Source organism: Pezoporus occidentalis, unplaced genomic scaffold (assembly GCF_034315485.1).
Source record: "Pezoporus occidentalis ecotype Australia unplaced genomic scaffold, CSIRO_AGI_Poc_V1 ctg207, whole genome shotgun sequence".
NCBI lineage: Eukaryota > Metazoa > Chordata > Aves > Psittaciformes > Psittacidae > Pezoporus > Pezoporus occidentalis.
The window spans coordinates 1,243,408-1,271,374 of record NW_026913932.1 but is presented as its reverse complement, the minus strand read 5'-3'; the positions used below and the strand labels follow the sequence as shown (position 1 = coordinate 1,271,374).

The following is a 27,967-nucleotide window of genomic DNA, read 5'->3' as shown; positions in this document are numbered from 1 at the left end:
CGCCGCACCAGGGCACGGGCCGCGGAGGGGTGGACTGGGGGGGACACCCGCTGCCTCGGCCACAGCCCCTCCGAGGGGTCGCGGCTGAAGGTCCGTGCGGGAAGGGCCGGCGTGCGGGAGCTGGCACCGGCCTCTCCCTGCAGCTCGCTCCGGGCTCCTCACAGCCACCCGCCGCCTCTCCGCGCTCTCCGGTAACACGGGGCTGCCCTACTGTCTGTTTGACCCATCACGCATCTCTTCCACGTAAAAATCAGTGTCTAGCCTAGAGCTCGGAAAGGCGGCAGATAGATAACCTCGTTCCCGCCTGGCTTCTCTGCGGCTGCACCTGATACACCATGTGGTCTGCTCCCTTGTTTTGGGGGGATTTTTCCCCTCCCCTTCCGCCACCCCCTGCGGCTCCCCCCAGCTCGGTGGTGACCCGGCGTGCTCCCTCTAGCAGCCCTTGTTCTGCCCATTCCCTTGTGGTGGCAGAATCGGGCCCGTCGGCTGGAAATTAAAGGGAAAAAAAAAACACCACAAACCAACCCAAAACTCTCATGAACTTCTTTTTTTTTTTTTTTTTTTTTTTCCTTTTAATTATTTTTTAAAAGCAGAGTTATATTTGCATCTCAGCTGTGGCCTTTTAGGGTTCCCAAGCAAGCTGAAACCTATTGGAGTACCTCATGTACCCGTAAGTGTGGGACAACAGTTCCAGGGGAATAGACTTACTGTATAGAGTTATACATAGTTATCAACAGTATTGATACTCATCTGTTGAAATTGACAATTGCTTTCACTCTGAAATGCCGGTGTCTCTGAAAAAATACTTTATTCATTACTTTTGCTTAGAGATACTCTTTCTTAGCCATTTAGCAGACCAAATTCATTAAAGGTGTGTGTTTTGTGCAATTTTAATCACCAGTGAAATTCTATTTGACTTGACAATGTAACAGTGGGGATTTGACTCATAAAGATGTAAATTAAGAGTAAATAGAGAAAAAATGTTTCTTTGCATACATCTGAATGTCTATTTCCTCATTTTAACAGATTAATTAATATTACTTCTTTATCATAAATTAATAAGTGCTTTAGGGGGAATTCAGGGAAGAGTAACCAAAATGATTAGCGTACTAAAGGGCTAATATATGGAGAAACGTCTGCATAGATACAAATGAAAAGAGTTTGGGTAATGACGTGTTTGGGGCCAGGGAGATCTGCAACATGCAAGAGTAATAGTAGTGTTCCTGCTGAGGTGCTCACTCATGCTAGCAATGATCAGTGCTTAAGGACAATCATAGGTTCCAGCCTAGGCTTCAGACTGGTTTTGAGTGGTTGCTTCAAGGTGTGTAAACTCTAGAGAGAAATCAGATTTCAGAAGCTTCACACACCTGGCCTATTGTATCACCTTACTCTGCATGACTTAATGTGCAACTGAGTATTTGTCACTCTTCTGAGAGTCCAGATTTTCTCATGCATTTCACAGCAAATTGAAGCACTTGATTTGGGACTTTGTATCCTACTTTAGAGGCTAGGTCCCTGAAGTCTGCATGTGGTAGCATCTAGCTTACAGGTACTGTACCACTTTTTTTTTTTTTTTCCTCATATTACAGTCATTCTTCCCCACAAAGAAACATAAAATTGTGGGGAAAAACATCTAAAAGAGAAGAATGTCCCCTCAGGATCAGCATTTGTTCACTTCAACAGGTATTTTTAAAATTCTTTTTATTAGCTGTAACACCCTGTTCTTGTTTGTATGTTGCCTACTTGGCTTATAAACTTATGTGGATAAGATAATCTTTGGGGAGTCCAGAAACCATCTATTCTGTATACTGACTTACAGTGATTATGGAGAATTGTAGCATGCTTATAAAATGTCATACTCACGTCATAGCCAGGATGGCCTAAGGATGTAAGCAAGACAGATAAAACTACAAAATGTTATAAGAAATCTTGTTAGTTGTTAAAAGAATTTCAGTGTAAAATGATATACAGAAAGTGTTTGCTCATCACAAAATAGTTACCTTATTAAAGACAGCTTGGCTTTTACTACAGTTCAAGTGACTCAACTATGTGTGATACTACAAAAACTGTAAGTTAACACAATCAATGCATCTTTGTATAGAGCCTTGCTTTCTACCTGTAACACACAACCATTTCTAGAACACATTGGCTATTTCTGATACAGCTTTTGGGAGAGGGAGCAGCAACACCTAATTCACTGTCCAGAAGTGCATTTGGATCAGAAACTTTGGCAAAGTTTTCCATATGAAAATCTCACCCACCTGAGAACATCCTGAGTTACTTGGTGCTTGGGGAGCTCGGATGGGACTGTAGGCCCGGATCCCCAAATGTCATCTGGGATCCTTGGGTGTCTGACTCCTATTTAGATATTTCTCATTGGGTAATAGGAGGTAAGTATCTGAGTAGCTTTAGATTTTGAGCCTCATTCTTTTTTTTTTAGGCATTATATCAAAGATCTGTCATTGCACCTGTAAATGTACATTTACTAGGAAGTAACCTGGACAAGGATATCCAGCTTCCAATGAAGGGATTTCAGCTGTTCTGGTCTAGTGTCCTGCACTGCACTGTTAGAGAACTGCACTCCATTTTGTAATTGGCAGGAGGTGAGATTAGTGTATAAGTAAATCTCTTTGTTCCTGAGAATAGGAGAGAAGTATCAGTCTGCTGAAAAGAACCTCCAAGGTTAATCCCATGTAACTTCATTTGGAAGGAAAAACAAGAAATTTCAGAAACATTGGAAGAAAGTATAGGAAGGGGAAAGTGGGGTGGGAGGGCATAGCAAGAATGAGAAGAGGGAAGCATAGGTCTGAGATATCCAGGGTCATATATAAATTGATGTATAACCAGGCAATGTACATAATGCTCTCAAAACTCATATTGTAAGTAATATGATGATAGAAAGAATTGTAGGTGAGGGATATTCTCATGAGTATGGGTAGGTGGAAGTTTTGTGCTTGTCTTCAGTAAAAACTAGTTTCAGCTGCACTAGAACCATTCACTTACACAGTGCTACTTAAAGGACTTATCTGAGAGCAGTTATCTTCAAAATAATTTGGAGGAAGAAATGGCTTTTCATTGTTGTCATAATTAAAATGGTTATTTTCATTACATTTATTCATTTATTTCTAAATGTGGACAGCTACTGCAGGAGCAGGTACAGTATACGTACTGTAATATGTGTCTCACTGACTGGCCTGTCTCAACCGCCCAGGAAAATCAGCTGCATGCTCACCTCATGCCAAGTTTGAGTGAAGAAATCAGCATTGTGTAGTCTCCCAAAGCTCAACAGATTGTGGGTCAATCCAGGGCTTCCTATCAGGCAGGAAGGGGTCTGCACAGGGGGCTTCCCATAACAATGAATGACTTCCCAGAAGCTCTCACTGAGGATCTGCAATTTACAGTACTCTGCCTGAACGTGTTATCACACAGGAGGCAACTATATGGAAATCGTTTAAAATATATGGATTACTGATATCACATGCATACTTATGCTAATTATATTGGCTGATTGAAGAAACAAGACGAGGCTAATTAGCAGAATAATTTTTTTAGCAGAACATTTTTGAATGTTCTACTGCCAGAATTGCTGCCCTCAAGGAGCTTTCTAGAATACGTATGTGCACTTGCCACCTTGCTACAAAAGTTGGCTACTGGAAAAGTTTGTGATCATCTCTACTCCTTCCTTTCGGAGCCCTTGTCTCTGAGGAAGGAAAATAAGCATGTCATATGAAAAAACCCCAACGTTTGGGCTTGATATTTTAACTTCCCTTTGCAAGGCAGCTGCTGCATTTGCACGTGTGGGAATCTAGTGAGCCATACAATCTTAGGCTGAGGATTTCTATTCACTAGGGATTAGCTGAACTGTTTTCCTAAATCAGTCACCAGATCTGGATTCCAAATTAACAAAGTGGTGCTGAGCAATAGTGTAGACTCTAGGTAGCAGCTGTGCAAATTTATGCAATGAAAGCATTATAAAAGCAGGCTGTCTAACTGCCTTAGCTTTAGTGCAGTGAACTCTGAGAACTAGCGGGCTTACTGAATTTATAACAAGTAAAAAACTCAGGTTCATTCAGCTCCAAGGATGCTGAATGAGAAATGCTGGTCGTTGCACAATTACTCTAAACACAACTACTCACAACAGAATGTTTAGAAGATGCAGAATGACTGCATTCTAGAAAACAGTGTTAGAAAGGACCTCAATGAACCTCTCCGTATGCACTGATGACCCGCTGTCTTTTCCATTTGTCAAGCCTGTTCCTAAAGACATCCAGGGTGTCTTGCTTTCAGCTTTAACAGTTATTTTTTCTCCTTCCTAGTAGCTGTTGCAGTGCTGTGTTTCGGGTTTATTCCGAGAATAATGCTGATAACACACCAGTGTTTTAGTTGATGCTAAAAAGTACTTATCCTGATGAAGGACTTTTCAGTTTCTCATGCTCTGCCAGTGCAGAGGTGCACAAGAAGCTGGGAGGAAGCAGAGACAGGACACCTGACTCAAACTAGCCAAAGGGGTATTCCATACCACAACACGTCATGCCCAGTATAGCAACTGGGGGGAGTTACTCTGCAGGGCAGATTTCTGCTTGGGTCAGGCTGGGTATCAGTCAGCGGGTGTTGTCCAACAATTGTTGGACTGTTCTCTCAACACATGTGGTTTACGTTCTTTCGATTCTCCTCCCCCCCCCCCCCCCCTTGGAGGGGAGGTTGGGAGGGGGTGAGCAAGTGGGTGTGTGGTTCTGAGTTACTGCCTGGACTTAAACCATGATACAGGGATGGAGATTTCACACCCACCACTACCCCCCCCCCTCCCAGCCCCATGCAATCTATGCCAGCGTTTAACTATCCTTCATGTTGGAAGTCTTGGTGTGTTTTCTGTAGTCATCTATAGACTAAACCATGCCAATCCTTTTGCTTTTTCTCCATAGGTGTCATGTTTTTTTGACCTCTGACAATTCTTAACCTCTCTTTCCTGAACTCCATCCAATTCCTCTTTTTGACATATCTCAAACTAGACCCAGTATTCCAGCTGAGAGTTGGCTGCTGTGAGGGAGCAGACAACTCAAGTCTCCTGAAGGCTGTCTGACTCTTTATATATCCCACTCTGGGGTTAGCTTTCTTTTTTCACTTAAATGCAGCAGTGTAGTTGATTATATCCTGTCTGTGCTCCTCTCCTGTGGAAACAGGGCTGTTGTCTTACCAATTCTTGCCTAGCCTGTATTTGTGCAATGTGAAAGTGCTGGACTTTGTATACTCTGTTTTGATTTGGCACCTGCTTTTAAGACTATTTCTCCAATTTGTCAAGGTAATCTGAATTTCAAACCTATCTTCCAGTGAGCTGGCAAACTCTATTAGCATGGGATTATCTGCAGTAATGAATAAGCATAATTTATCTTCTCTTGTTCAGGTTGTTAATGGAAATACTGAGAAGACCTAAATTTAGCACAGATTCCTGGGGAATCCTAGCTTATACATCCTTTCATTTCAATAACTAACCATTGATAAATGCTTTTAGTGAATGACTTCGCAGACAGTTTGTACTCATCCCATGCTAGTTTCCTCTAAACTGTGTTTCTCTGTCTTAGGTAGAAGAATACATGTCAGTATAAAAACCAGTCAAGATATGACACCTCCTGCTTCTCCCATCTGTTATCCTGTTGCAGAAGGAAACTAGATTAGTATGTCACTATCTAGTCTAGTAATCTGGAAAAGACTGTATACGCTCAATTCAAACCTTTATGAGGCCTGGAGCAGCAGTTCTCAAATTATCACCTCCACCAAAGGCACTGCCTGTAAAGGGAGGCATCAACCTGACTGAAATCAAACCAGGGGCTCACAAGCTGAAGTACATCTGTCAGGGTTGATGTAGTGTCACAGTCTGTGCAGTGGGGCTGCTAGAGCAATCTGATGTCAGACACTGCCCTAGAGCCTTTTTCCATCCATCTTTTCTACAAGTGGCTATGGTGTCTTGAGACACTAGCGCTTGAGCCAGGTGACATTCAGACGCCCTTTGTAGCAAAAGAAAAAGAAAACAGTTGGATTTCTGGAACACACTAAGAGAAAAATAAACCATTAAAATATGGCTTTCATTTGGATATGTAATGACAATGCACACAAGCTGTCCTGCAGAGGGACAGGGGAAATACAATATGCAGCCAGAGATCTGAAACCTACAGTCGTTAACTTGATCATCCTTACACGGCATGCCAAGATCAAACCAGGATTTGGAAAATCTTGACGGTCATTATTTATCCTTACAGGTGTACAGCATAAAACATGTCACATCACACCTCTTTATAGTCAGAAGAGAGAAGCAGGTACTTCGAGTCCATAATTCATCTAGTCTGTTTTAGAGAGGAGTTGTGCCCCATTTGTGTAGAGCATGATCTGACAGGTCAGGTGTAGACATCTGTATTTAGACTGTTCAGTTATGCATTTTCTGCTTTTTGAGTCAAACACATAATGAGTCACTTCTGGTCTCTTACTTCTTGTGGAGGGAGGGACAATATCTCTTCACTGGGGATGTACCGTTAATCTAAATTTTAGGAAAGCTTGATATCAGGAGGGCACTAATAAAATGTACAATATCTAAATGCCTCTAGTTATAACCCCAAATATAAGCATAAGCTTTTCATCTGGATAGATTGCTGCTCTCATAACTGCCATGATTCCTCTTGATGCCTGGTTAAGAGCTGCAGGTTTAGGTGGAGCTCCTCCTAGCTCTGAGAAAGTCTTGAGAAAAAGGAAGGCTTTAAGGCTGGCATTACGGAGCTCATACTAAGAAACTGCCATTGTCACAGAGCACAAAAGACTCCTATCTGTGAGACATGAAAGTTAATAGGTTTCTAATGCAAATTTACTAAATAGTATTAAACACCCTATTCACTTATTCAGAGTGTAAATCCAGTATCATACAGTTCATTTCACTTGGTGGATCCAGATTAATTTTCTCGAAGTTCCTTGTCTGGACAAATCCTGAGCATGTTTTTGGCCTGATAACAGGGCTGAACTGCTTGTGCTGCAGTTGGATCTGGATGGTGAGTGTCACTGTTAGAGTTCCAAAAGGCAGTGCCTCTCCTAGAGCCAGTGGCTTCTACATTGCTGCTTGAGAGGTTGTGAAAGCTGAAAACAGCATGGGAGTTTTGTTGTAATCTGATAGATCTGATGACCTTGATATCTTATAAGGTCACAAATTTGAAAGTCTGGTAGCATGTGTGACTAGTCTTTTAAGCTTAGGATATAAAACCCCAGTTTGCTGAACGTTGATTTTGAAGGGGGTTTTCACAAGGCACAGAGAAGAGACGTTGTATATATCAGACTCTGTCAGACATGCCATTTTTGCTAGACTTTTCCCCCAGAGTTCTATGATGCAGGTAGATATCTGTCCCGAAACTGAACTGGGAAATTCAATTAAATTATAAAACTTGGTAAGAATTCCTGAGAAATAGTTAACCATGATAATTCATTGCAGAAGGGAGCATAGGCAGGTGAAGCCCACACAGATGTAAAAGAACACTTGGCTTTAAAATGTTAATTGCCTGGTTTGTAAATCTCCTCCTCCTGAAGGCTCCTTACTTTGCTGGGAGGCTCTGTAGTATTGCTGTAGGACCCCACAGAAATAGTGGGTATATGCTTGGGTCATCTAGAACAAATTACAGAGTATTTTTCCAAGGTAATTGAAGTATAATGCCAGAAAATTGCCTTAATTCGGTGCAAATGATTGGCACAGTTTCTGAGAAGGTACATGGATTTAACAGTCATGTTAGAAGATTGCAAAGTTGCAGTTTTCATGGTGATCCCCCAACCCATCTGTTCGGAAAAAGTCAAAGAATGAGATCATACTTCTGGGTCTGTGTTAGGATTATTCTGCAGGGAAGACACTGAAGAAAATGAAAGTGATCTTTACATACGACAGAGATAATACTGCTGCAGTCTTTTGAGTTTTCTTTGTTTCAGGGATTTTACAGGCAACTTAAAAAGATACAAAAATACTGCGTGAAATTGCATGCACAGTTTTGTATCACTATTTGCTGCATAATATATGTATTATGCTAAGTAACTGATGTGTGCTAAATTATGCTAAGTAACTGTGAGTGTGATTTGTGTACATTAAAATAGTGAAATTACACAGTATTTACAGATTCAACAATAATGTACTTATGCACTTACTTTAATTTGCAAGTTGCACTCCTCCCTCCCCTCCAAGTAAGACAGGAAGATGAGTGACAAATGACGTGGAGAAGGCCGAGGTACTTATCTATCTTTTTGGCTAAATTTTCAGTGGTAATCTCCCTTCCCACATCTTTCAAGCTCCTGAACTTCAAGGCAGGGACTGGGAGAGCAAAGTCCCTCCTACTGTAAGAGAAGATCAGGTTTGAGGCCCCCTAAGGAGCCTAAACGTACCTAAGTCTATGGAACCTGATGAGGTTCATCACAGAGATCCCGAGGGAACTTGCTGATGTAGTTGACAAGCCACTCTCTGTGTTACTTGAAAAGTCATCATAGAATCATAGAATAGTTAGGGTTGGAAAGGACCTTAAGATCGTCTAGTTCCAACCCCCTGCCATGGGCAGGGCCACCTCCCACTAAACCATGCCAAACCATGTCATGATAATCAGCTGAAGTCCCTGGTGACTGGAAAAAGGGAAATAATGTACCCATATTTAAAAAAGGAGGATGCTGGGAAATAGCAACCCGTCAGCCTCACCTCCAGCCATCTAAGATCACGGAGTGGGTGCTTCTGGAAGATTATATCAAAATATGTGGAAGTCAGGGAAGGTGATTGCAGATAGCCAGCATGCCTTCACCAAGGGCAAATCGTGCCTGATTGATTAGAAGTCTTATTCAATTGAGTGACTGCATCTGTGGACAAGGGAAGAGCTATGGATGTCGTCTGGACTTTTGTAAGTCCTTTGGTACAATCCCCTACAATATTCTTATCTCTAAATTGGAGACACATGTTTGATGAATGGATTATTAGGTGGATAAGGAGCTGGCTGGGTAGCTGTGTCAAAAAAGTTACAGTCAATGCTCCTATGTCCAAGTGGAAACCAATAATGTGTGGTGTCCTTCAAGGGTCCATAGTGGGGCTAATAACTATTTAATACCTTCATCAGTGACATGGACAGTGGCATTGAGTGCACCCTCAGAAAGTTTGCAGATGACCCCAAGCTTACTGGTGAAGTTCATTCACTAAAGGAAAGGGATGCATAAACAGGGGCCTTGACAGGCTTGAGGAGTAGGCCTATGTGAACCTCATGAAGTTCAACAAAGCCAACTGCAAAGTCCTGCACCTGGGATTAAGGCAATTCCCAGTTTCAGTACAAGCTAGAGGACGAATGGAGCAAGAGCAGCCCTGCGGAGAAGGACCTCAGGATACTTGTTAATGAATAGTTGGACATGAGCTGGCAGTGTGTGGCTGCAGCCCAGAAATCCAATCATGTCATTGGCTGTATATAAAGAAGCATGGCCAGCATGCTGAGAGACATGATTCTGCTCCTCTGCTGTGCTCAGATGAGACTCCACCTGCAGTACTGCATCCAGCTCTGGGGTCCCCAGTACAAGACAGAAATGCTGGAGCAGGTTCAGAGGAGATGAAAGATGTCTAGAGGGCATAAAAGTTATCAGAGGGTTGGAGCACCTCTTCTATAAGGAAAAGCTGAGAATTGGGGTTATTGAGCCTGGAGAAAAGAAGGCTCTTGGGAGACCTTATTGTGGACTTTCAATATACAAAGGGGGCTTGTAAGAAAGATGGAGAGAAACTGTAGTGACAAGGAGAAAAGGCAATGGTTTTAAACTGGAAGTGGGTAGGCTTAGATTGGACATAAGGAAGAAACTTTTTATGCTGAGGGTGGTGAGACACTGGCAAGGGCTGCCCAGAGAAGCTGTGGTTGCCCCATCCCTGGAAGTGTTCAAGGCTAGGTTGGACGGGGCTTTGAGCAACCTGGTCTAGTGAAAGGTGTCTCTGCCCATGGCAGGGGGATTGGACTAGATGATTTTTACCTTAAGGTCCCTTCCAACCCCAATTATTCTATGATCCTATGATCTATTTTAAAAATCTGGCTATTTAAAAGATTTTCTTTTTTTTTTTTTTTTTTTTTTTTTTTTTAAGAATATGCTGATACTAGTGGCTGGTGTTATTTAAAAGAATGATATAAGCCACAGTGTCCTAATTCTGGATGTGCCACACTTGTAGTCATACATGTAGGCAAGTCATATTTTTGCTTCTGTATCTCTAAAATGGGTTGTTATCAAAGAATTATAGAAGGCAGGGCTAGAGCAGATTGAGGTCATTACTCCTTCCCTCTGACCAAAGCAAAATTAAATTGAATAAACCTATGTTCTCCGTAATACATGTTTGACTAACCTGCTTTCCTGCTTTAACCTGTCCCCAAAAAAGGACATTTCAGAATCTTACAAAGCTGCTCACTCTAGTGTCATTTTAGAAAACTGTCCTTTTTTACTTGTGTGTGTCACATGTGTAAGCCTGATCTGTAGCTTGAATCTCTTTTGCTCCAAGTTAAGCTCATTGTTACCTCTTCTGGATCTTGACTTGAAATGGCTTGAGAATAACTTATTTTCTTGATCTCCAGGCATTTTTGATGCTTTACATTTATTTTCCATCTTTCCTGATGTGCAGTGCCCAAAACTGAGTGTAATGTAACCTGTGCCAAACAGAATGTAAGGATTCCTTCATATGCCGTGTCAGGTGTACATCCCATCATATTATGACTGCTTTTTTTCATAAATGATACTGTTAATTGATCTTCAGTTTATTAATTTTTTTCTCAGAACTGCTTCTATCATCTCCCATCCTTCAGGTGCTGCCTAAGAGTAGAGCTTTATTCTGTCTCAGTAGAATTGCCTCCCATTGTTTTCAGAGCATTTTTCCCTTTTGTTAAGATCATTTAGTTACCTAGTCTGGAATATTCACCTATCTGCCAGTGAGTTGTGAGAACTGGGAGAGATTTTAGATACTTACCTTTGGAGTAAATGTAGGTGTCCATATGTGAGTTAGGTGTCTAAATGGTCTTTGTAGTCAAACTAATCAATACAATCAATGGAGCTTAGAGATAATTCATTTCTGTCTTATGTAGGCATCTACATTTGGTCACCTGAACGGATCGTTCATTGTACCCTTCATCATTAATTGATGTTAATTCGGTGTGAACATATCAAAGGAGGTCTGTAGGCCTACTTTAGCTTGGAAGACAGTATGAAATAACATACTAAAGCTCTCCGAGAAAGACATTGCAGTGATTTTATAGCTTGTGCAGTAGGAACTGGAAGTAGGAGCCCCAATTATGCCTTTCTTTCTCATCTCTTTGTTCGCATGGAACAGCTCTGCCTCTCACCTGCCTACTCCTAGTTTTTAATTATGAAAATATTATGGAGGAATCTTATTACAAAGCAACAGGAAAAGCTTATTTTTCCCTGAGTTTGTTAAATCACAAAACATGTATTTTCTTTGCACAGGACTCCATCCAGGGGTGAAAAGCAGTCTCAAACCTTGCATATCTCTACATTTTAGTTCCTTGGCAAAGAAGCAGATTAGCCCTAGTGTTTCTTTGGGCATATTAATCAGGGATAGTTTGTTACTCCTGTACTTCATTTCTGTATTTATTGTTACAGCAGGTGTTTGTGGCAAATAAATAAAACTGTAGTTAACATATGTGCAATTTCATTTAATGGTGAGCTTTATATAATTCCCAGATTTTAAGCCTTGTGTGAAAGAAGGGTAACATGGTGGCCATGATCTACGTTTTGCTCTTGAGGAGTAGGCCACATTCCTTCCAAATGTGCAGTTTGACATTCATTGTGAATGCTCAGAGAAGACTTGGGAGTCAAAATTGTTAGTCTTTGTAATGTGGAAGACTGTAATACGATGGTAATACCACCTCCTGTATGCATCTGTGCCATAAGGCACCAATTTTTACTCTTCTGAAATGCAGATGTCTAGGGTGGGATTCTTCTAATCTAAATGTAGATGTCTGCAGTATGGATGTTTGTATCTAAGCATGTCATCTTGCTAAAGTTTATGAGGTAATTCTGGGGAATTATTCATCCAACCTGTTTTTGGCATTTACTTTATGATAAGAAGAAACACGTGTTAGAAGTGTCTGTTTCTCTCCTCTAATGTCCTGTTAATGGGAGGGCTGAAGTCACCCACTGTCATCAGCTGCACCCAAGACCAGGGTTTCCAGAAGACCACAACTGTAGCAGCAGTCAGTGGCTGCTGAGGCCCACAGAGACAGGGAGGACAGCTCTTAGTCAGCCTTTCAGTACCTTCCCTGATACCAGACAGCAAAAGACAGAACACTGAGGCCAGCTGGGCCTGTGCATTGCAACTGGTACTGCAACAGGCAGTGGAGGTTGAAGTCTCAGAAGCAAAAGCATAGCAAACTTTAGTAGTTAGATCTTCAGTATCTTCCCAGTCACTGATAAAGCTGGCATCTTAAAGGAACATAATGTCCCAATATTTTTGTCTGATGCTATATGTACATCTCCTGTTTCTGCCCCTGACGATATTGATATTCTTAGATGGTATCTCTAGACTAGATTCACTCTGTATCCGCAAAAAACATATTTCTAGGGAGAAAGTTCTCTCCTTAACTTTCCATTTGGCTGCAGGAAGTATTTTTCATCGCAGATTTCAGTGAGGAGCTACAATCCAGGCAATCTTTCTGGTGCCTTTGTTGTCAGTTAAAAATGATCTATCAAAGTCCATTTAGTGGGAACTTCAGCCAGACACTTACGAGTGCTGATTCTTTGTTTTTTTTTCTCACTGTGTGGTTCCTAGGTTTCTAAAGGTCTTGACATGCATTCTCTACCAATAAGAAAAAATCCCTCCTCATGAGATTTAAGCATGTTGGTTTTATCTTTAATGGGGCCATGTTTGAGTGTCTGTCATCATGTTCACTAAATCATCTGTCAATGAAATCCACATTTTTAGTAGCCATTACCTCAGCTCAGGGGTAAATAAAGTTCTAGCTTTTATGTCTAATCCTCCGTATTATTTTCAGGTGGATAGGGTAACACTGAGGCCACATCTTAAATTTATTCTAAAGGTGGTTTCAGATTTCTTATTAATCATTATATCCACTTACCAATATTTTTTTCCATGACCCAGTTCCCCAGCAGAAGGATCAAAATGTTGATCCTTCATGAACGTACTGCCTTAGCCAGACAAAGCTCTTCTGCAAATCTGTGACGCTCTTTGGTCTCAAACAGCCTTTGTTATTCACAATCAAATCTAAAAAGATGTAGCGTCAACTTCAAACTCACTAGAAATGGGTTAGCAGACTTTATCAGAGCCACATTTGATGCTATCAGGTTAGATCCACTAGCCCATCTCAAGGCATATACAACTAGAACATAAGGTACTGCCACAGCATGTGCTGGCAGAGTTCCAGCAGCTGAAGACTGTAGAACCACCACACGATCACTGATACTCATGAGGCAGTACTTGGGCTGGTGGCACAAAGGCTTGAAGGACACTGACTCTTCAGTCTTTGTTCCAATGAACAGCTTGCATTTACTGGGGTGACTGCACTCCTGACAAAACACCCAGAAACAGTTTCACAGGTGCCAGAACTTGAAGAAAGAAGAAAGTGGTTGCCTTCATACTGTAATTCTTTGGTATGTTCTTTGTATGTAGCTCCCACAACCATCCCTTCTCTTCCCTGGGTGGAAGGCTCATCATGTGGACTGAGTGCTGCTGAGGAACTGAATGGTGATCTGTTTACATGCTTGTGGATGAAAAGCAGAGGTGAGTGGGTTATGCACACACCTTGTTGTGGACATGTAGTAACATTAGAAACATTTGAATTCTGATGCAGAAGAGACATCTGTTTAGAGTGGGTTTTACCTACATATAGAATCCTGAAGTATATATGTTACAAGGTTACTGACTCTGTATTGTTCCTTGTAAAACACTTGATGTAAACCACAAACAGTGCTATATCTCTGCTGGGTTTTGCCATTGGTATTATTAGCAGCAAAGAACCTATGGTTGCTAACACTATTACTAAGAGTCATGAGTTTTTCATAGGAATTAGACCTCACTAGAAATCAGAAGCAGGATTTGGTTTGTGTGCTGCTAAATTTTCTTCATGAAACCTGGTGATATATAGCAAGATTACATGCCAACCCACAGAAGTCCTTCAGAATTGTTATTTTAAACCTCTATCAATGAAGAGTTTATTCTGAAGACTTTCAAAATGTGTATGCATATGCATTATATACATATGTACTATATATACCTGTAGTGACAAAGTAGTTTAATACATTTTATGGGTCCAGCCTGGAGTTCTGCATGCATGAACTTGTGTGTGGTCAAGGAGACTTGCATATTTTTGAGCTCTAAGTTGGCCTAATAAAAGATACCGTACTACAGTGCTTGCTTTGTCAGCCCTGTTTTGCTGGTTCAAAATTACTTGCAAGATTAATTTTCAAATTTTAACATAAACCCCAAGAAAAATAGGTGTTTACTTACTGCAAGGAGTTGATTCCATGTTAATGACCCTGAAGGAGGCTTGTACACAAGGTGCAGATTGTTGCCAATTTGATGTATATTCATGTTACAGAATATGAAAATGTGAAGTTATACCATCTTGAGGATTTTGTTTTTATAAGTAGGATTGGTTAAAAAAAAGGCTTTAAGTAATCATACTGTGTGTTTGATGGTGAAATTAGTATGAATGTTCCTGGCAGTGGAACGATGTGATGTGGTTATGCGTTTCTGTTTTCACTGCCTGCTCAATATTGGCCTTCTACAAATACAGATTACCATGTCGATGGAAGGAATTTACAGCTTTGCCCCCCTTGTCTCACCCTGTGTTACAGCACCTTTTTTGTACTTTATGTTACATATCCTCCCAACTGTATTTTTCTGACAGAAAAAGGAAATGTCTGTGGACTGAGATCCTGAAAAGTGTGAGCTTTACTATTTAATAAGATGAAACAAGTATTATTTCCCACTTACCTTGATTTCCTGTGGGGTGAAGATTTTGCTCCTCTGAAATCAGTAGCAAATTTCTGCTGAGTACAAGAGGATAGAGAGCTCACTGGTGATCCCTTACCAGCTCCAGTCCCTTACCAGTGATGATGCATACTGGAAGCTCAGAAAAAACCAGCCCATAATAATGATGATGGTAGGAAGAACACTTTTAAAAAATCAGGATTTAGAACTGTTAAATAAAATCCACAAATAAAATCCAAGCTGAATGCAAAAGCTATACGTACAATATGTTTTGTACTGTTAGTTTTGGGGCCTCACAGCCCAGATAGCTTCAAGATCCATTTGGGTTATGTGGGCTGTTACACTTACATCTCTTAGTTACCTCATCTTGTGGGCAAGGAGCTGTTTGCTCTGACTTCATGGAATTGCAGCTGTATTTGTGGAGTGCTCTTGTCCTTTGGCACTCCCTCCGCTGTACATTAATAGGGTTTGAATGCACCAGCATTTTGTCTGGAAGCAAACTTCAAAATGTGCCTTTAATCCTGATGCAGTGCATAGTCAGAATTTTTTCTTTTCCTGCAGTTTAGTTCCAGAGGAAAACATACTTGCCTGGTGCTTCCACCAGCCAGCTGCGGGTTAGGACAATAATTAACAGTAAGATACGGCAGCAGAAATGGGGAGCAGAGAAATGCAGTCCAGCAGCTTCAGTTATGTGGTTCTGTTCACTTTTAAGGATTCCAGAGCACTTACCAAGCAATATTACAGGCAGGATGGGCAGCTCTGCCCATGATGAAGGTTTCTTAACACTTCCTGTTATCAGATTCTGTTTTCATTTTTTTCAGAGCTTTGCCAAATTTAATGTATTTGGGCTAAATTTATTGTTATTCAGTGTCAGTCTCTAGGTTTTTTATTCTTTTTAATTGAAAAGTGATTGACCTATTTATAAAGAAAAGGCTAGTAAAAATTATGTTTTTCTGTTATGTAAAAAAAAAGAAAAAGAAAAATCTTACCCCTGTATTTTTAAAGGTTGTGGAGCAAAGAGAGACCTTTCTCTGCCTTTGAGTCTGGTATGTGCCTTTTGCCATACTCACAAAGCCTTTCAAATTTGGTCAGCTGTTTCAAGACATGGAAAAAACCACGGTTACCAAATATTCCACAGAGATTTACTAAAGCCTAACAGCAAATATTTCCAGATTTTGTCTTCTCCGCCTTGCACAGCTCCTTCCCATGATCAGATTTTCCATACAGCATCTTCACAGAATGACTGAGCTGGTTGCACCAGAGGCCAAACCAGAGACAACCCCTGTAGTATTGTCCCTGGGTGTTAGTTTGAGCTGCAGCGATGCTTTTCAGTGGAACTGAGAGCAGGGAGTCTGACCCCTGTTTGGGGCTCCCAAATGTTTTCATCCATGTGCTGTTGGCAAGCCTTCAGTGTAGTTCCTCTTTGCCACTAGCTTGAATGCACTTAGGGGTTGGACAACCTCAACAAGGTCCTGAGCAACCACATCAAATGTCGAAATCAGCCTTACAAAGAGTGGCGTGTGTGATCACATGAGCTCCTGAGATCCTTCCTGACTTAATGTTCCATGTTCTGTGATCTAATGCCCATGGTTCTGTGATTCTTCACTGTATGCTTCTCTATTAGTCTGTGTGGGCCTGAAGGCACCATCCTAGTTAATGGGTTGGTGTGGGCATGATGCACATAGTGGAAGCAATCTTGATTAGTTTGTTTTTAAAATCAAGCATATGCAAAACACCTCATTGAGATAATGTTCAAGCTACATGGACAAGTATCCTAAAATTAAGAATAACAGAATGATCTCTCATGCATTGAAACACTCTTGCATTGAAACACTGACCCTAGTTTTGTGATTGCACTGTTTTTTTTCTCATATGGCTTCATCCCTGTCTAGTACAAGCCTGTTCCGGAGATGAAGCAGCACTGAAGAGAATTGGTGGATGATAACTGTAGAACTCCACTTGTTGAGAAGGTACAAAGTATTTTCTGAATAAAGCAGGGCATGACAGTAAAAGAAAACAAGGTCTCCAGGTTAAGATAGTTGAATTTCTCTCTGTAGAGCTGGACAGTATCCTTTCTTCTACCATGCTCCTGTTTGCTAATGGGCAAACACTTCCCAAGTGGTTATTAATTGTCAAAAGCACCTTTCTGCTTGTGCCAGTAGTATCTGGAACAAGATGATTGTGCAAATGTCATCCATCAATCACAACTCTTTCTTTGGTAATGTCATGTATGATGTTTGATTTAATACTACCTTCATTAAGTCAGGTAATTGTTGGTTCCTTATATCTAATGTTTAACCTTCTATTTATATTTACACCTTATAATTATTTATAAATTATTATTTGGCAATGAATGAAGCAAACTATCTTGAAAATCTCTGAAATTCACAGAAATGTTCAGGCAGTAAATGAGATTGGTTTTCAGACCTCAGCAGGCTTAATTATATCCTGCAGTTCATTCGTTTGCACTGAAGTCAATTGGAGTTTTACATGTGGAAAGTCTGCGAGATCAGAAATTATGCCCAACAGGCACATAGCTCTAAAGAAGAAAGTGTCAGCTCCGGATGGTAGTATTTCTGACTTCCCATTGGTTAGAATCTCTCTTCCCCCTCACTTTTTCTGTCTTTCTCAATTAGCTTTTCTTGCATTTTTATTTGAATGGTTTTGAAAGGGTTCCTGAAAAGAACCCTGGGTGCATATACTGTATGTGTTTTCATTTACAGATTGCTGAAATGGATAGGCAGATAAATAAATAGATAGGGTTTTCTGAGCTTATGTAATATGTCGCATAATATAAAACCCTCTTCCAAGTCCATTTTGTCAAATATGTCAAATGATTTTTGGAATTATATTTCTGGAATGTATTTTCAGCATTTCTTATTGCTGTTCTTGATCTATGCACCTTTGTTTGATAGTCCCTTAATCTGTCTGATGATATAAACTGAATGAAGAGCAGCATTTAGAAAGATGGCTTTGGGGAGTCCTTAGGAGGTTTCTTTGTAAGCATACATTTACTAGTTCATCTGTAAATTTATTTTATGAGGTGTTTAAACCTCAAGAAAACCGAAAAGCATAATGTTAATGCCTGGTTTACATCTACTAAAGTCAATGGGAACTTTGCATTTGATTTTAATGGTAGCCTATGTCCTCTAATTATGAAAGTGGCAACGATGACACACACAAAACCGCAAGGAGACTTTTCTGTTTCATCATACTGTATTCTGTTTACAGATGCATAAGCAAAATACAATGTGGTTTGTTCTTGAATTAAACAATTCAGTGTTTGGACCTAATCCTGAAACCTGTCACTACTTTAGGTGTTTTGTGTGTCAAAAGATCATGGACTGCTCATTGTCTGTGTGGCTCATGAAGGTAACAAGGTAGAAAATCCAGCTAGATTTTCAAAAGGCTTTTGAAAATTACACTTTTGGTTTTGGTCTTGTTATCTGCCCTATCGTATGAGTAACGGAAGAAGTTGATGAAGCAGTTTTCTTCCTAATTGACTTGTTTTTTTTTTTACATGTGACCTATTTTAACAAGGTTCCTGGAAATGCATACAATATCTGTAGTGCATATGTACATGTTTTCCCTTAAGGATCGCTGACGTGTAGTGGAAAGTTTCCATGATGCTATTGTAGTTCCAGGCATCATTTTTGTATGGTGTTAGTGAGAGTGAGTGAGAGTACACCACAACAAAAAAAGACTCCCAGAATTCAGCTTTTTTTCTGCTAGTGTAACAAGCACAGCAGTCTGAACAGGCTAGATCTGGTAAGTAATTTGTAGTAGTAAATAATGCTAGACAAAAATTCCCACAAGCTTCTTGTTGAGTCTGCTTCAGAGGTATTACTTATTAGTGGCTGAAATGCTGGTCTTGCTTCACATTTTCAATGCTTGTGAAAGATTTAAATATTGTGTTGGTAACTGGAGCCGGTAGCATGCTGCGGGCAAGAGCTCATCAGAAGTTTTTGGGCGCAGCCATGCTCAGTTGGCAAATGCCACTTTTGCGGAGTAAAAATGCTGTCCATGTGGTGCATCAGCTCCACTGAAGCGCCAGAGGGAGCTGAGATGGGGGACTGCTGCACTGTCCTGTGGCTCCCACCAGCCACCCCTCACTTCTTTGATGGGCTGATAGACCACCAGTGTGGTAGAAAATAACAAAGTGAGTAAAGTCGCCCCTTAAGGAGTAAATTCTGGTTCCCCCACTCCAGGTCTCCCTTGGCTCCAGCATAACCAGCTCACCTTGTCCACGTAGTGGGCTAACAGTTCTCTGTTTTCCTCCCCGTGCCTCCTACCAGGCTGGTGGAGGATCAGGCCTTTTAGACACCCTTCCCAAGCCTCCTGAGTCCTCAGGCTGCTGCCCCTTTAGGCTACCCAGCCCCAAGGCTTCCTAATTTACAGGTGGCTGCTTTTTTTGAGGTATCCTAGTGTTGAGGCAGCCAGGAGTCCAGCAGCCCTGGGGTTTGTGCTGTCCAATGATGCAATTGCTTTGGGATTAAGCTGGAAATATTGTATGTTGGCTTTCTCAAAAAAAACAGTGTGTCATAAATTCTCCCTCAGAAAAAAAAAGGAAGGAAAAAAAAAAAGAAAAAAGCAATTATTAGGATTTATTGCTGACCTAACACAAAATTTGTCTGTGCTGAAATGACTTTGGGAAAAGTTAGTTAGAAGAGAACCTGTAGAGAACATTCCAGATGGCTGCTGTAGTCCTTAGTTAATCTTTATCATCTAGACGTGAACAGAGATCTCTGCCGTATAGAGAAATAAATTACATCTGGGAATTATATCTTTATGGGAGACTGATCCTTCCTAGATGTAGGTTGTCTGGACAGCATTCAGGGACATCTAGTCTAGGTCATGTTTTGTCTAGAAAGGTTGAACCAGATGATCCCTGAGGTCCCTTCTGACCTGGGATTCTGTGATTCTATGAAGTAGGGACCTATTTCTCAGGGCATCCATAAACATGGTAGATGAAATACCTCTTCACCAAATAATTTCTCAACCAGTCCTATTTTAGACATAGTTTTGATGAGCACCATGGCTTCTGTGGAAGAATAATAACAAAAGAAACACTGAAACAAGTACTCACAAGTCTACTGTGTTCACATTACGTAGAAGAATAAACAGAAGCAGGACTGCAGGATTGATTTTGAAAAGGAGTATTTTGATAAACTACATGAATTAATTACTGAAGTAATCCAGACTAAGGACACAAGGGGTCAAAATATTGAGGAGGTGTAGAGTTTTTAAAGTTTTCATGTGAAAACTGCCTAGAACTTACATCCTAAGCAGAAGAATGGGAAAGGCACCATATCTAATTCAGTGGGTAATCATCACAGGAAAGATGCTAACAGGTAGTGCAGGGACAGAGTTAAAAGAGGGATCAGCAAAGAAGGTTGTGTCTCAGAAGGCAGGGTATGTAGGAATAAAGGAAATAAATGAAATCAGCTTGATAGAAATACCAAATAGTTCTTCCTCTAGAAAAAATGTGGGAAAGAGAAAGGCTCCTGTGCTGTGAAGATGAACTACAATCTGTGTTGGATAAACTGATGGTGATCTAGCACCAGGGCAGTCTGGAGGCTTACTGTGGGTATGGGAATGGCAGATAACCAGCGGATGAGGGAGCAAAGCTCAGGACAATTAATGGGCTTCACTCAGGGGAGTGGGATGTTGACCCAGAATTCAGGCAGAACATGTGTATGAAACTATTTGTGTGAATGTCTCATAAGGAGGAAAGGGACCATGTGACAAGAGCACAGTTTCGCTGTGTAAGAAGGGAGGAGAGACTTGCATGGACAGAAGCAGGCCTATTCGTTTGACCTCTGGGGTGCAAAGCTTTGAAACAGTTCTTGAAGGAAAGAAATTTCTATACAGTAAATAGGAAAAAAAAAATTTGAAAAAAAAAAAGCAAGAAAAAAAAACCAAAAGCCCTTGAACATGGTGTGCAAATCTGAAATCTGGTTCATTGATTTGCTGGAAGAGTGACATGTTTTCAAATCTAACCTTTCTGGATCTCAGTGAAGAATTTACTATGGTACAGCAGCATATTTAATATGTCCTCAGAAAATATTTTTCTCTGAGAAGGAGAAGACAAACAAGGAAGTTGGGGGGATATAAAAAGGCTTAGAGTAGTGAAATAGCAATTCTCTGATCAAGTTCACCGGCTAGTTTGGGTCAGGTAGCTATGCTTTTTTTTCTCCATGGACTGACAATACACCCTGTGCAGTCTGCAGTCATGTGCAGACGTGGAAGACATGCACAGCATAGATTCTCTCTTATCAGAGTTTAAAATATATGACATTTTGGCTGAAAGTATATGTTTTTAGTTGGAAAACCATAAATATAATTCTGGTGTTTGGGGTAGGATTGTAAAGTGACAACTCAGAGAAAGGGAAACCATGTAGAAGGGAAAAAAAGACAATGCAAAAATAGAAATGCAAAAATATGCAACAGTCAGGAACTTCCTCTGTGCAGAGGCGCTCTTGTGGTTCTGGATCTGTATCAAGTTTGGGGGTCAAACTCCTGTATAGCACTAACCTTTCCTAAAGGGAAGGAGGGGCTGATGTACACCTCCTCTGCTGCTCCATGGTCTGGGCAGGGAGACTGCCCAGCCAAGAGCATAGTGAGCTTTCCTCAAGTATGGTGGGGGCAGCATGTACTTGTGGCTGTGTTCAGATCTGTCCCACAGGCAGTACAGACAGATGGGTTGGTCCAGGTTTCCAGGAGCTTTGGGTCTCTACACAGCAGTACACTTCTTAGTGTTTCCCCTGTGTGTGCTCCCCTTGTACACGGGGGACTTCCAGCACTCACCAGCCTTTAGTGCTCTGAAGAAACGGGCATACTTTCCCAGTTGCAAACCTGAGCCTTTCAGGTCTCTTCAGGTCAATATAGGGTAAGTTGCATTCAGAAAATGTAGGCTACCTGGTATACATCCTCGTGGGACAAGTGCTTGTGCACCGAGAAGTGTCTTCACAGTATCTGTGCAGCCCAAAGCAGTTACTGAACCCTAGAAATAACCCTCTGACTTGGCTGCAAAGGACTGCAGTTGGAAGGAGAGGAATTTCTCTTAGAGCAGTGTTCCCCAAGGGCCAGTGCTGCGTACAGTATTGTTTAACTTACTCATCTGTGACTTGGATGAAGGGATAGAGTGCCTCCTCAGCAAGTTTGCTGATGATACAAAACTGGGAGGAGTGGCTGATCCCCTGCAGCACTTTGCTTTTAGTCAGAGGGATCTAGATGAGCTGAAGAGATGGGCAGAGAGGAATCTTCTGAAATTCAACAAAGGCAAGTTCAGGGTCCTGGGCCTGTTCAGCCTAAAGAAGAGATAATAGTAGAGAGGAGAGAAAAAGAGAATATGAGAGGAGAGAAAAAGAGAAGATGAGAGGAGAGGGGGCAAGGCTCAGGGTGAATCTGATCAATGTATAGAATTATCTGAAGGGAGAGTGTCCAGAAGATGGGGCCAGACTCTTCTCGGTGGTACCAGGTGGTAGGGCAAGAGGCAATGGGCATAAACTAAAACACAAGAAATTCCACCTGAACATGAGGAAGAACTTTGCTGTGAGGGTGCCTGAGCATTGGAGTAGATTGTCCAGAGAGCTTGTGGAAGCTCCTTCCCTGGAGATATTCAAGAGCTGTCTGGACACGATCCTGAGTAAATGTGCTCTAGGTGACTCTGCTTGAGCCAGGAGGTTGAACTAAATGACCCCTGGTTGTCCCTTCCAACTTCAACCATTCTGTGATTCTGTGGTCCTTTGAGAGAGGCCACGGAAAAGTACATGCTGATAAAGTCCCTTACAAATACTGAATTTATGTGGGTAAGACAAAAAAAGAAAGCTTGATACAAATGAGAGAAGAAAAGGACATCATAGTCTTTTTTGGGGAAGAAAGTACTCTTTGAAGTACAGAATCAACCAAAGCTGGAGGCAGCCGGTTACAGGAGGAAGAAAAGTTATGTCCATCATGCAGAGGAAAAGCTACACATGCAAAACTAGTGAGAAAATTAAACCATGGCATGATATATTGCTATTTCTTGTTCCGTGTGGATCAGTTTAAAGTAATGCTTAACTCTGACGCTGGAGATCATTTCTGCAGAGCCCAGCGCTATCCTCAGGGAGGTCAGCTTAAGCCAGAGGCATTTGAGGAGGAGCTTTTTGGTGATAGCATGGTTTAGCAGCTAAGGGAGTTTGGGTCAGCTGGGACTGGTCATAGGGCATATGTTGTTTGATGGGGGGAAGGGATAGGAGCATTTCTGTGGGAAATGATGCTGGTAACACATTACCAGAAGTGATGAGAGCGCTTAAAAACACTGTAGCTGCAGTGCTTCGGTCCAAACCAGTTTCCTAGTAGCTGCTTACTAAGAAGTGGGATAGATCTGTGACGATGATGCATATCTAATGATTTGGCAAGCAAGGCTTAAAAGCTTTAAGTTAAGAATGTCCTAGGTGAAATAAAAAGAATGGGACATGAAAGTAATCCCAACACCGGGTTATTCCATGCCATGTGAGCTCAATAGGTGGAGTTGAGAGAGCAGAAAAATTCTGCCAAATTCAGCCAGATTCAGAGCTCTCATCTTTGTGCAGAGGCTTGTTTGAATCCCAGGCTGTGTCTGTCCGATGCATGTATTTTATTCACCATGTGTGGCATTAAAAGCTGGAAAGACTACTTAAGGGTAAGCAGTAACCTGATCTCAAAGCTCAAGCTGACCTTTACTCTGACAAGACAAGCAGTGCTATCACTTTGGGATAAGAAGGGTCTTTTTGCTGCATTATAACACAGTTGTCAGTCAATTGTTGGCAATGACATACTCAAGGAGACACTCCTTGAGCTAAGTGGAGCAGCTAGAAAACCTTTTTCAGTAAATCTCCTCAGGCTCTGGCAGTAAAAGGTAGGAACATATCTGCACAAGCATCTTTTCTGCATTTTTCTATGCTTTTCAGCTAGCTCAAACCTTGTGGAGAAGGCCAAGCTATCATAGGTTGGGGGATTATATCAGTCTTTCTGCTTCCAGCCTGCTTCTGTTCTCAGCAAAGTACTTAACCCTGGGCTGAAGCCCCACTCTGAAGATGTTGGGATGTAGCTGGGCTCCTTATGAAGTCATTGCTTTGTTACGGAGGATAAATCAAAATTATGATAAGGTTCCAGCTTTTGATAGTTGTAATCATATATGATAAGCAAGGACTTTATAAACAGAAGTATGTACAACCAGAGGTGGGACTGAAGTTTTGATGAACTTCACAAGAAATACGTTTAAAGAAACTCTCCAGATCTAAACTATCCATTGGAAGTCTATTAAAGTGCCTTAGTTTACACCAATGTACTCCCTTTTCACGTGTTTGCATTTACCAAAATAAATAAAAAAAATCTTTGTAAATCAGTCACTTAACTATCATACTAAAGCAATGTTATCTTCTTTTCACAGATGGGAGAACTGAAGGAACAGAGTTGTGAAGCCATGTATCTGCTCAAAGCCATAAAGAAGACCAGTGACAAATCCAGGAACAGAAACCAAGTCTCCTGAGTTGCAGCCTAATGCCACTAAATATTGTGATCAACAAGACAGTTTGCCTTCTGATGTTAGTGAGGTATGCCATAGCAATACCTATATATTAATAATTGACCCAAGGGGAGCGCATTTGAATCTGTATGTTTGCCTATGCTCTTCTAAATAATTCAAAGGAATTGTTTAAATTCTAATTCTGAATTGTATTTGTAATACTGTTTTCTGTATAAGTGAGCATTTTTTTCCACAAATATTTCTTCGCAAGTCATGTTTAAAACATAAAGGTCTCAAAATCTGATTTCTTAAAATTACCACAACTTCTTGTCCAAAAATATACTAGAGTAGCTTCAATAATTCACATTTCTAGATGTTTAGAGTCCAACTGTAGACTTTTCTTCAGGGTCCTGAGCACCTACTGTTCTGCTTGCCATTATAGAATATGGCGGATAGTTGGCATCTCAGAAAGAGGAAATAAATTTGTGCCTTCCTAATAAGGGTATTCTTAGCATTGGAAATCACTTTTGGAAATATTGCTGCAAATGTGTTGAAAGCATCAAAATCTCAAGCCTGGCTTCAATTTAGCTGGAGGGCAGGCTATGCCAATAGACCCAGGAAACAGAGGTGCTATGAATATGGAAGCCCATTACAGAGCCTAACGCTGCTTGGTGTATTGAAGAGTATTTGTCACAGCTTTGGCAAAGGTACAACTTGCTTTCTGTCTCTCCTAGCAGTGTCCTCCTATACGGAGTCAGGAACATGTGCACAATACTTGTCTTTGAGATGCTAATCTTTTGGGGTGTTAAACACCAATAATTGCATTAGCAGCTGGTTTTACTTGCACTTGATGGTTTGAAGCAGCACAGCAGCTTTTTTGTGTAAGATAGGGAGGGTTTTAAATCTGATTGGAAAACTATTACTTTTGCAAGATACTCCTTATAGCACCTTTACAGTTTCCAAGTCTTTATTTGCAATAGTTTACCTGGACACAGATGCTGAGCATGCTCTGAGAATATGTCAGGTTAGCTGCAATCAAACCTATAAAGTATCTGCAATTCATCCATGCTTCTCCCACCAGCAGGTGTCATTCTGGAAAAAGGAAAATATTGTAAATTCCTGAACTGGAGAATTTGGCTGTGACAAGAAAAAAAAAAATGTTTGCTTAAAATATAGCTTTTGAAGGATACTCTACTCCAAATCAAAACCAAAAGCAAGTTGGCTGGTCTGCATTTTTCATTAATTTTTTGTGCAGCATGTAATCCTGCCATATAGCCAACAAAGGGCAGATGGTTAGTAAGGCAAACCAATGTCTAGTTAAAGCTGTTTTCTGTTTTCTGCTGTTCTCTGTGACATGTTCACCACTGCTTACTCACTGTCCATGACTATAAAATCAGTGATATTCATCGATCTGTATGGTGGCCTTTTGGCTTTAGTTCCCCCAAAGGAAACACAGAATTAAGATGTTGAATTCAGCTCTCATTTACTTCAAGGTGAACTAGAAGTAATCCTATTGAAGCAACTGAAACCGGTAGAATTGCTTAGGATTTAGGCTAAAGTAACCAAAAGTAGTATTTCATTTTCTACTCCATAAATAAGCCTCAAGCAGAAAATAATCATGTAATCATTTTAATGTCTGTTGTAACATTTATGTTTTCCTTTAAGTGTCCATCTGGGTATTAGCTGCAGTCTCTTTTAATATGAAGAGACTCTTTTTGGTGTTTCATAATCAGAGTGAGAAAACTATGGCTGAGTTATAAAGAACCAAGATCCTGCTGGTTCATTGCTGAGGGCTCCTGGTCTACCAAGTCTAGTCTTTTGGCAATGAAAAGCAAAATTACTGTGAAATCCATGCAGAGGGTGTCTTGCCCACCCTATATCCTATTGGATGTTTTCTTTCAGAAGCTTAGTTTTCTATGCCCCAGCATTACCTTAAGCTCAATTGATTGCTTTTAAACAAAGGCAAGCAGAAGTGTGTACCCTTAGTTATTGCCTTGCATACAACATTAATGCAACAGCTTTCGCACTCTGTTAGAAATACTTCACCTGATCCATCTTAGCACTGTATCTACTTTTCTTGTACCTTCAATGCAGTCATCTTCCAGTTGGCTAGCCCAGCCAGGCTAATTTTTTCCTCAGCCATTTCTAGAAATGCTACTACAAAGGATTATTTGCTACTCTGATGTGATGCTCCACCAAAAACTCTTCTTGGAATCAAAGGGAAATTTGCTTGAGGAAAACTATGAGAACAAGCTCCAAGGCTTCGCTGCAAGAACCACCTTGAAGTGGGAATTAATTCTACATTTTTAGAATTTGTAATCACAACAAAGTGATGTAAAATGATTGTACTGTAGTCAACCATAACTTTATCAGGGCATCATTTAACTACCGATGTCACAACGCTTGTCTTGTGACCCGTATCAAGCAATTGGTTGCTGAATGAGACAAAATAGTATATACATTTAGAATTAATAACTTCACTCTAGAATAGCTAAAAGCTGTAGTCTTGGGTTTGCATGAAGCCTTTTCTGATTTTTTGGGTATTTAACTTTGGAAACATAGTGGTATTCTAAAATTTGAAATTAGAAAGTATAAAAGTATTGTGAATGTGACCAGTTCATGATGTGCTTTATTTCTATAGGACCTATGTAGCAAGTGGTGATGATCTCTGAGACATTTTTATGCAGTAAGGTATGAGATTTAGACAAAGTTATTTCTTTGGAGTTTTTAAATTTTTTTCATGCTTTTAGTTAAGTGAAATCATATAAAAATTTGTTTAGTCTTTTTTGTTTTTCAGTGTTAGTGTTTTATTAATTTTAGAAGAAACACATGTGTCTAAACACAGACCTGTGTCATTTCAGAGCCCCTGGGTATCCCACCTGGCCTCTCACTGCTAGTTTAAAGGTGTGAGTCTCCTGTAAGTTCCACATCATCTCTTCCAGCCCTGCATGCTCCAGGGTATTTCAGCAGACATTAAGTACCTTCTTTTAGGCATTTGAATTTGTCCTTTAGATAAGTGATGTAGAAGATAATATGCCTCTACAAATGCTTAACAAAATTAAAGATAGCACAGCTGTGAAGGTAATTCCATCCGAGGTGTTTTGTTTAAGTTTAACAAGACGTAGAGCCAGGAAAATAATTTTGTATCTAACAAGTACAGAGTTAGTGTGTTCAGTGGGATGCTATCAAGAATCTGTTTTGAATTACGGTGTCTGAGCTGAACCTGTGCGTGAGCTGGGAGCTGCTCTTGCTGAGGGTACACACTATGAAAGGTCCTGGCCAGAAATCTGGGGCTTTTCATCAGGAACACAGCAGTCTGATGTTCAAAACTGTTGAGAGTTTGGCAAAAGTAAGCTTAATTCCTCAGTTTCAGGCATGATGCAGCAGACTAATTTCACTGAAGAAAGCAGTAATTTCAGGTACCAGGGAACTCAGATAGAGGTAATTAGAGAAATGCTTGCATTAATTACATAGGCAATTAGAAACCTATGTTAATCAGACCC

General features: G+C 40.7%; 1 long non-coding RNA gene across 3 annotated transcripts; it reads left to right on the top strand.

Annotated features, from left to right (window-relative positions):
- Positions 1 to 568: 568 nt before the first annotated feature.
- On the top strand, positions 569 to 27,438 carry LOC134163793 (uncharacterized). 3 transcript variants are annotated; one of them, XR_009964853.1, is made up of 7 exons: positions 569 to 1,683; positions 13,652 to 13,762; positions 16,867 to 16,944; positions 18,292 to 18,354; positions 24,390 to 24,552; positions 27,106 to 27,155; positions 27,326 to 27,438. It is a non-coding gene; the product is annotated as an uncharacterized LOC134163793 (long non-coding RNA). The 3 variants fall into 3 exon arrangements; XR_009964852.1 differs by lacking the exons at positions 13,652 to 13,762; positions 16,867 to 16,944; XR_009964851.1 differs by lacking the exons at positions 13,652 to 13,762; positions 16,867 to 16,944 and having other exon boundaries at positions 18,206 to 18,354.
- Positions 27,439 to 27,967: the final 529 nt, after the last annotated feature.